The sequence below is a fragment of the Bufo gargarizans genome, chromosome 2, assembly GCF_014858855.1.
Source record: "Bufo gargarizans isolate SCDJY-AF-19 chromosome 2, ASM1485885v1, whole genome shotgun sequence".
In the NCBI taxonomy this organism is placed as follows: domain Eukaryota; kingdom Metazoa; phylum Chordata; class Amphibia; order Anura; family Bufonidae; genus Bufo; species Bufo gargarizans.
This window is the reverse complement of record NC_058081.1, coordinates 108,315,003-108,323,230: the sequence shown is the minus strand read 5'-3', so window position 1 is coordinate 108,323,230 and position 8,228 is coordinate 108,315,003.

Below are 8,228 nucleotides of genomic sequence, written 5' to 3'. Positions count from 1 at the left end.
CTCTTGAGGCGATAGACGGCAGACCCCTTCTGCTGCCACACGTGACTCATGAGACCCTTCCAGTGGGGATAGCCATTGGTGCCGTTCACAGAGAGTCGGTCTGCCTCCAGGTAATTTCGTCTCCACACTACTCGGTGGTCTTGGGGTACCCCTGGCTCCAGAAGCATAATCCGACTTTCGATTGGAGATCGGCCGAGATCCTCTCGTGGTCACCGCAGTGCGGGGCTAGTTGCATCCATGGGCCTGTCAAGTTGCTGTGTACTTCCTCGGACTCTCTGTTGCCTCCTGAATACGAAGAGTACCGGGATGTATTCGATAAGGTGCGCGCGGTTGCCCTACCTCCGCACCGCCCATACGATTGTGCCATAGAGTTACAATCTGGTGCCGTTCCTCCTCGTGGCAAAGTCTATCCACTGTCGGTAGCGGAGAATGAGGCCGTGGAGGAGTACGTGAGGGAGGCGCTTTCACACGGACACATTCGCAAATCCTCGTCCCCGGCAGGGGCTGGATTTTTCTTTGTGAAAAAGAAGGGCGGTGAGTTGAGGCCTTGTATCGATTACAGGGGTCTCAATCGCATCACGATCAAGAACGCTTACCCGATACCCTTGATTTCTGAGCTGTTCGATCGCCTCAAAGGGGCCACGGTCTTTACCAAACTCGACCTGAGGGCGGCATATAACCTGGTAAGGATCAAGGCGGGCGATGAGTGGAAGACCGCGTTTAACACCAGGACCGGTCATTATGAATCCTTGGTTATGCCCTTTGGGTTGTGCAATGCGCCCGCAGTCTTCCAGGAATTCATCAATGATGTTTTCCGTGACCTGTTGCAGCAGTGTGTGGTGGTCTATTTGGATGACATCTTGGTATATTCTGAATCCATGGAGGCCCACATTATGGATGTCAGACGAGTGTTGCAACGGTTACGAGAGAAGAGGCTGTTCGGTAAGCTTGAGAAATGCGAATTTCACCGATCCCAGGTAACCTTCTTAGGTTACATCATTTCCGCTGAGGGGTTCTCCATGGATCCTGAGAAGGTTTCGGCTGTCTTACAGTGGCCCCAGCCCAGTGGTCTCCGTGCCCTGCAGCGCTTTTTGGGCTTCGCCAATTATTATCGGAAGTTCATCAGGGACTTTTCTATGCTAGCCAAGCCTCTCACGGATCTGACCAGGAAGGGCAGTAATTTCCAGGTCTGGCCGCCCGAGGCCATCCGAGCTTTTGAGGCTTTAAAGTCCGCCTTTGTGTCGGCTCCGATTCTGTCGCATCCCAACCCTGGGTTGCCCTTTGTCCTCGAGGTGGACGCGTCTGAGACGGGAGTAGGCGCCCTTCTGTCTCAGCGTAGAACACCCGAGGGTCCTCTGCTTCCTTGTGGGTTTTACTCCCGGAAACTGTCTTCCGCGGAGTGCAACTATCAGATTGGTGACAGGGAGTTATTGGCCATCGTGCAGGCCCTTAAAGAATGGAGGCACTTGCTCGAGGGTTCGGTGGTTCCGGTTCTCATCCTGACGGACCACAAGAATCTGACCTACCTTTCTGAGGCCAAGAGATTGACACCACGTCAGGCCAGATGGGCTCTGTTCTTGTCACGTTTTAATTACGTGGTCTCCTACCTACCCGGTTCCAAGAACATCAGAGCGGATGCCTTATCACGGCAGTACTCCGAGCTGTCCGGGGAGGAGTCGATTCCGACTTCGGTCATACCTCCGAATCAGATCCTGGCCGCCATTCGCACCAGCCTGACCTCTCCCCTGGGTGAGCAGATTTTGGCGGCTCAATCTGGTGCTCCCTCTGGGAGACCCAACGGCAGGTATTTTGTGCCTGAGGAGTTGCGCACTCGGTTGTTGCGAACCTACCATAACTCCAAGGCCGCGGGGCATCCTGGAAAGAATCAGCTGTCCTGGGCTGTTTCACGTCTGTTCTGGTGGCCTTCTCTACGTTCCGACATCGCCGCATATGTAGCGGCATGCTCCGTTTGTGCCCAGAGTAAGTCCCCTCGGCACCTTCCGTTGGGCCTTTTGCAACCCATAGCCACCGGGGAGCGCCCATGGTCACACCTGGGGATGGATTTCATTGTGGACCTCCCTGCATCCCGAGGCCATACGGTCATTCTCATGATTGTGGATCGGTTTTCCAAAATGTGCCACTGTGTTCCTCTCAAGAAGTTACCCTCTGCACAAGAGTTGGCCACGATTTTCGCCAGGGAGGTCTTCCGGTTGCACGGTTTGCCCAAGGAGATTGTGTCGGATCGGGGGAGTCAGTTTGTGTCCAGGTTCTGGCGCGCCTTTTGCTCCCAGTTGGGGATTCATCTCTCTTTCTCCTCGGCCTACCACCCTCAGTCCAATGGGGCCGCAGAACGATCCAATCAGGCCTTGGAGCAATTCCTTCGTTGCTATGTCTCCGATCACCAAGACAATTGGGTTGACCTCCTGCCTTGGGCTGAGTTTGCCAGGAACACAGCGGTGAACTCTTCCTCTGGGACGTCTCCCTTCATGGCCAATTATGGGTTCCAACCTGCCGTGTTACCGGAGGTGTTCTCTCCCCAGGATATTCCGGCTGTGGAGGATCACCTTTTCGTCCTACGTGCTTCTTGGGTACAGATCCAGAGGTCCCTTGAGGTCTCTGCGCAGCGCCAGAAACTCCAGGCTAATCGCAGACGAGCGCCCGCTCCTTCCTACCAGGTCGGAGACCGTGTATGGTTGTCCACCCGCAACCTCAACCTTCGAGTGCCCACTCCCAAGCTGGCGCCTCGCTTTGTTGGTCCCTTCCGAGTGCTTCGCAGGGTAAACCCGGTAGCCTATGCCCTTGCGCTTCCTCCTGGCATGCGGATCTCCAACGTGTTTCATGTCTCCCTGTTGAAGCCATTGGTGTGTAATCGTTTCACTTCCTCGGTTCCTCGGCCCCGTCCGGTCCAAGTGGGCAATCGTGAGGAATATGAGGTGAGCAATATCCTGGACTCACGCCTGGTCCGCGGTCGGTTGCAGTTTTTGGTCCATTGGCGTGGTTATGGTCCAGAGGAGCGTTCCTGGGTTCCCTCCGCAGATGTCCATGCTCCTGCTTTGCTCCGAGCCTTCCACGCACGCTTCCCTCAGAAACCGTTCCTCACTCCGCGGAGGAGGGGCCCTTGAGGGGGAGGTACTGTCATGGTCTTACCTTCTCACTGTTCTCCTTCGTTTGACATGTGCTGGCGGCCATCTTGGTTTCTGGGTTTCTTGTAGCCTCCCACCCTGCGGCTTCTCCTTCCCACTGGGAGGAGCTGGATGCCTAGCTCACATATATAGGAGGTCTGTGGCTTCAGTTCCTTGCTTGGTCCTCCTGTGTTCACATGCTTCTAAGACTGCTGCTGCTTCTGGTTCCTGATCCTGGCCTCGTCTGACTACCCCGTTGGTTCCTGATCCTGGCTTCGTCTGACTACCCCGTTGGTTCCTGATCCTGGCTTCGTCTGACTACCCTGCTGGTTCCTGATCCAGGCTTCGTCTGACTACCCTTCTGGTTCCTGACCTCTGTCTACGCAAGACCCTGCTTCGGTTTAGCCATCCGTTTGGACTTTTGCTTACAGCTTGCTTTTCAATAAAGTCTTCTTATTTCCACTCATCTCTTGTTGTACGTCTGGTTCATGGTTCCATGACACTTATGGACTCGAGTTATAATGGTTTCAACTTTCAGTGGTCATCCCGGAAGCAATTAATATTGTAACTTGAGCCGGGGCGTAGCTATAGGGGAAGCAGGGGAAGCAGCTGCTTTGGGGCGCAGACCTACAAGGGACCCCCTTAGGAGGAATACTAAAAGATTTTATTGTCAAGGCCCCCTCAACAGTATTATGCAATGACAGTATATACAGCGACACTGTAGGAAACGAACGGAGCAGCTGCCTGGCCTTGTCTGAGAGCTCAATCTTGACTAGTCTCAGGAGTGTGGTTTGCACATGATTTGGCAGTCAAAAATTTGCTGTGGGGCCCAGTGAGTTGTAGTTATGCTGTGAGATTGTGGAAAAGCTCTGCCTGCATAATGTTTATGCCTAGATTGTATTGGAGCTGTCATTTGGCATTCCGGGCACTAGAGGCCACTGTTTTGCAGCTACAGTCAGCACACTCTGGGATCTGCATATGCAAAGCAGATGATGACTCATGCAAGCTGCTTCTGAAAACCAGGAAGTCTGAGCTAATCTGACATGGTGGAAGGATTGTGCTGTGAGGGACTGAATCTGATTCCATTCTGGCTTGCGGATGTCCGGCAGTGAATGGACACTCAAAGGACGGAGAGTAGCTGTTGTCCCCTTACTGGATCCATCTCTTTGAAAGAGAGGTTGCCCCAGGAAGACAAGTTCCAGTGTGTGGACAGAAAGCCTTATCATCAAGCAAGGCCGCACGGTTGCTGAGAGCTTGGTGGCCATCCCGGGTAAGCGGCATCCTAGGGCCCAGAACGGACGCAGGTCAGTACACCAATTTACTCCTTGCTTTATATTAGTGGCGCCTGAAGCAACAGAGACTAAGCCTAGGCCTGAAACTAGATAGCTAGTTAGGGTTGTGTGATTGCCAGGTTGTACAGAACTGTTCTGCGGCACAGTATTGACTTTGCAGGCTCTGCTGTGTCCACCATCGGCTAGGCCTGTCCAGTGGCAGGGACAGTGACTGTGGGTCCGGGGTATAGCATTTTCTGTGCATGTTTGTATTGTTGTGATTATACTTGTGTTATTACTTTTGCCAAAGAAACTTTGCTAAGTTTCTGTTCTTGCATATTAAGCTGGTGTCAGTGTCGCTTTCCTTGACTGTGACTTCGTTGTATCCTGGGGAGCCAACCCCGGTACACGGCTTACAATGCCACTAATTTTGAGGAACTACTGTCTTCAGACCCTTTGTTATGACACTTGAAATTTAGCTCTGGGACCTCCCATTTCTCTGAATCATCTTTGAGATGTTTCTACACCTTGATTGGAGTCCACCTGTGGTAAATTTAGTTAACTGGACATGATTTGGAAAGACACAGCCCTGTCTATATAAGGTCTCACAGCTGACAATGCATATCAGAGCAAACACCAAGCCATGAGGAGGGAAGAACTGCCTGTAGAGCTCAGAGACAGAATTGCGTTGAAGGACAGATCTGGAGAAGGGTACAGAAGAATTTCTGCTGCACTTAAAGATGTCCGAGAAAAACGGATACAGTACCATTGACTTACACGGTTTTTGGTGTTCAGATTCTATCATACATACATCTTTGGAGTTAATAGTCTAAATTTAACATAATTTCACAGATTTTGTACTGATATTGAGTTTGTTTTCTCAGTTTACTGTATAGATATTACGTTTCACAATGCTTTCATTGCACTGATTGACCTTGTTTGGTAGCATGCTACCGCTATACATATGACCTAACCACATAGACTCTACGTGTCTTTGTCAGACTTAAAGCAGTTGTCTCACGTCAGCAAAAGGCATTTATCATGTAGAGAAAGTTACTACAAGGCACTGTGGGGATTCGCTCTGGTAGTTAGCCTTAGCGGGTGCAGCACGGAGGCAAAGTACAAGTTCTTGGTTCAAAACATCAGTGTTTATTCACACGTGAAAGCAAAACAAAAACGCAAGTTGCTTGGTGATCGTTCACACACATGAAAAGTTCATATATAAAACAGTCACCTTTTTTCTTGGGTGTTACTTCCAGGGCCGGCCTTTGGGATGTGCGAGCTGTGCGGCTGCACAGGGCGCCATGGCAACAGGGGCGCCGTCACAGCTCACAGCAGGCCGGCCAGAGATTGTGTGAGGCGAGCCTGGCGAGCTGAGCCGCTGCAGCTGCCAGGTCAGGTTCTGGAGCGTGGAGGAGGAGCTTAGGGGCCCAGGCACAGCTGGATCCGCTCAATGTGTGAGGGCGGCGGCCGGTGCTCTGCAGACAGGGAGGGAGCAGAAGACTTTAAATAGTGAGTACCTGTTCTTATTTATTTACATTTTTTACCAAATATCCTTCATTAAATGGGGGCAGGGTCTAATTAAGGGGGTCAGGGGACTGGATAAGGGTGACAGACACTGGGTATGATTAAGGGGGCAGGGGACTGGCTTTGGTTGACACTGGGTATGATTAACGGGGCAGGGGACTGGGTAAAGGTGACAGGGTATGATTAAGGGGGGCAGGGGACTGGCTATGGGTGACACTGGGTATGATTCAGTGGGGCAGGGTCTAATTGAGGGGGCAGGGGACTGGGTAAGGGTGACACTGGGTATGATTAAGAAGGGCAGGGGACTGGGTAAGGGTGACAGGGTATGATTAAGGGGAGCAGGGGTCTGATTAAGGGGTGCAGCCTGGGGATTGATGAAGGGGTTGATCTATACCTGCAGTACAGGGTTTTATGTATTATTCAGTTGATCGCTAGGTGGTATCTAGTGCAGCCCTATGTTATTTGGTATTTTGTTTATCTATGCTTTATTTGGCACAAATGTTGGTGTACTACATTTAGGAAATTCATATTATCTGTACACTGCTGCTGTGAATCTTGCATTTCTTTTGTATCTATACTTAAAAGGGCCTCTCTTTTAAATATATATTTTTTTTTATTGTATCATGTAGCAGCATTATGGGTCCCAATGGGGGGGGCGCCACAAGATTAGCTCGCACAGCAGGGTGCCTGAACACCTAAGGCCAGCCCTGGTTACTTCACACCCTGTTGGAGGTTTTACCTATTAAAGTCCACAGGAAGGAGTTAGGCAGCCTGTTCGCCCTTACAGGGGTCTGAGCCCTCCCGCCCGGCTCAAGCCGCGGATCCCAACACAGCCCTCAGATCACAGCACACAGTCCTCCTGAGCTCCACTGTCAGGCGGAGGTAATCCTCCCCACCTGGCAGTGCTAGATGGTTTTTATGCCTGGCAAAACCCGGCCTGGAACATGGGAAGTAGTCACCCACCCAGCACTTTGACTACTCCCAGTAAGAGCCGTCCTGGACCAGCTATTACAGCCATACTAAGTATCAAGGTGTCAAACAGCAACTGCTGCTGACACATAAAAAACGGCTCTTACTCCACCGAGGTCAGGAACCTCGGTGACACATACCTATCATCCACCATGATTCCTGAGTGGTTGAACACATGCCATACAGTATACTTAGGACAGGGCATCCGCGTTTCCCTGCAACCAGCCTGCCCTGTATTCTATGGAGAACTTAAAGTTTTGTAAGGACAGGAACCACCGGGTGACTCGGGCATTTCTCTCTTTGTCCTGGCTCATCCACTTGAGAGGGGAGTGGTCAGTCACCAGGCGGAATGTTCTCCCCAACAAATAATAGCGGAGAGACTCGAGTGCCCACTTGATAGCCAGGCACTCTCTCTCCCCTATACTGTACCTGGTCTCGGCTGGGGTGAGCTTGCAGCTTACGAAGCTCAGTCTGGTGTGTGTCTTCCTGGTTGGCATGCGTTTTTCTGGCTGATGTGAACAGAGACTGTAAAGTGATTCTTCCAGGCTGCTGTGGGAAAGAACAACAGAGACTGTAAAGTGTGACATCGTTCAATTCAGAGACCTGTGATAGGACAGATACTCCTGTCAGAGCCAAACTATGTGGATGCCTGTACCTGCAATCTAGACAGAGAGAGGAAAAGACCCCGCTGGGACAAGCAAGCAACCAGATCAGGATCCAGACTACACCTGCCTCCACTTACCAGACCAAGACAAGCAGCTGCCCACAGAACTGTGAGTGTGCACTGGTACTAACCTGCGAAAGGGCATAGAGCAGGAATTTTTAGCCAGAGCGTTGTAGCAACGTGCCCTGAGTAGCAGGGTTCAGACAGGGAAATATCATAGGAGAGTAGCCTGTATTTTTATGTGTTTGCTGGTTGGAGCGTATTTGATATATGCAAGGTTCAGTTATCCTTCCTGTAAATTTATGTAAACTTGTTAACACTGTTCCTGTCATTTGTCGATTGTGCCCCTGGTGCATCTGCACAATACCATTAATCCGATTTTCCGGCCGTTATATTTTGTTCTTTAATAAAGCCGGTATCTGCTTCAGCCTCCTTGTGTGCTGGACTGTATTTGAACCCTGCCCTGCGGTCTCTTCCTCCTCTGACCGCTACACCTTCAATAACCCTGTCAATGGCGTGGCTACAGTAGCAAAGTGGGGAATAAATCTCATGTAATAGCCTATCATTCCTAGGAATTACTTTACTTGTTTAGTGGTGCCAGGTCGGGGTCAATTTCTTATCACCTCTATTTTGTTTACTTGGGGTTTGATCACTCCGCGCCCAATGACATACCCC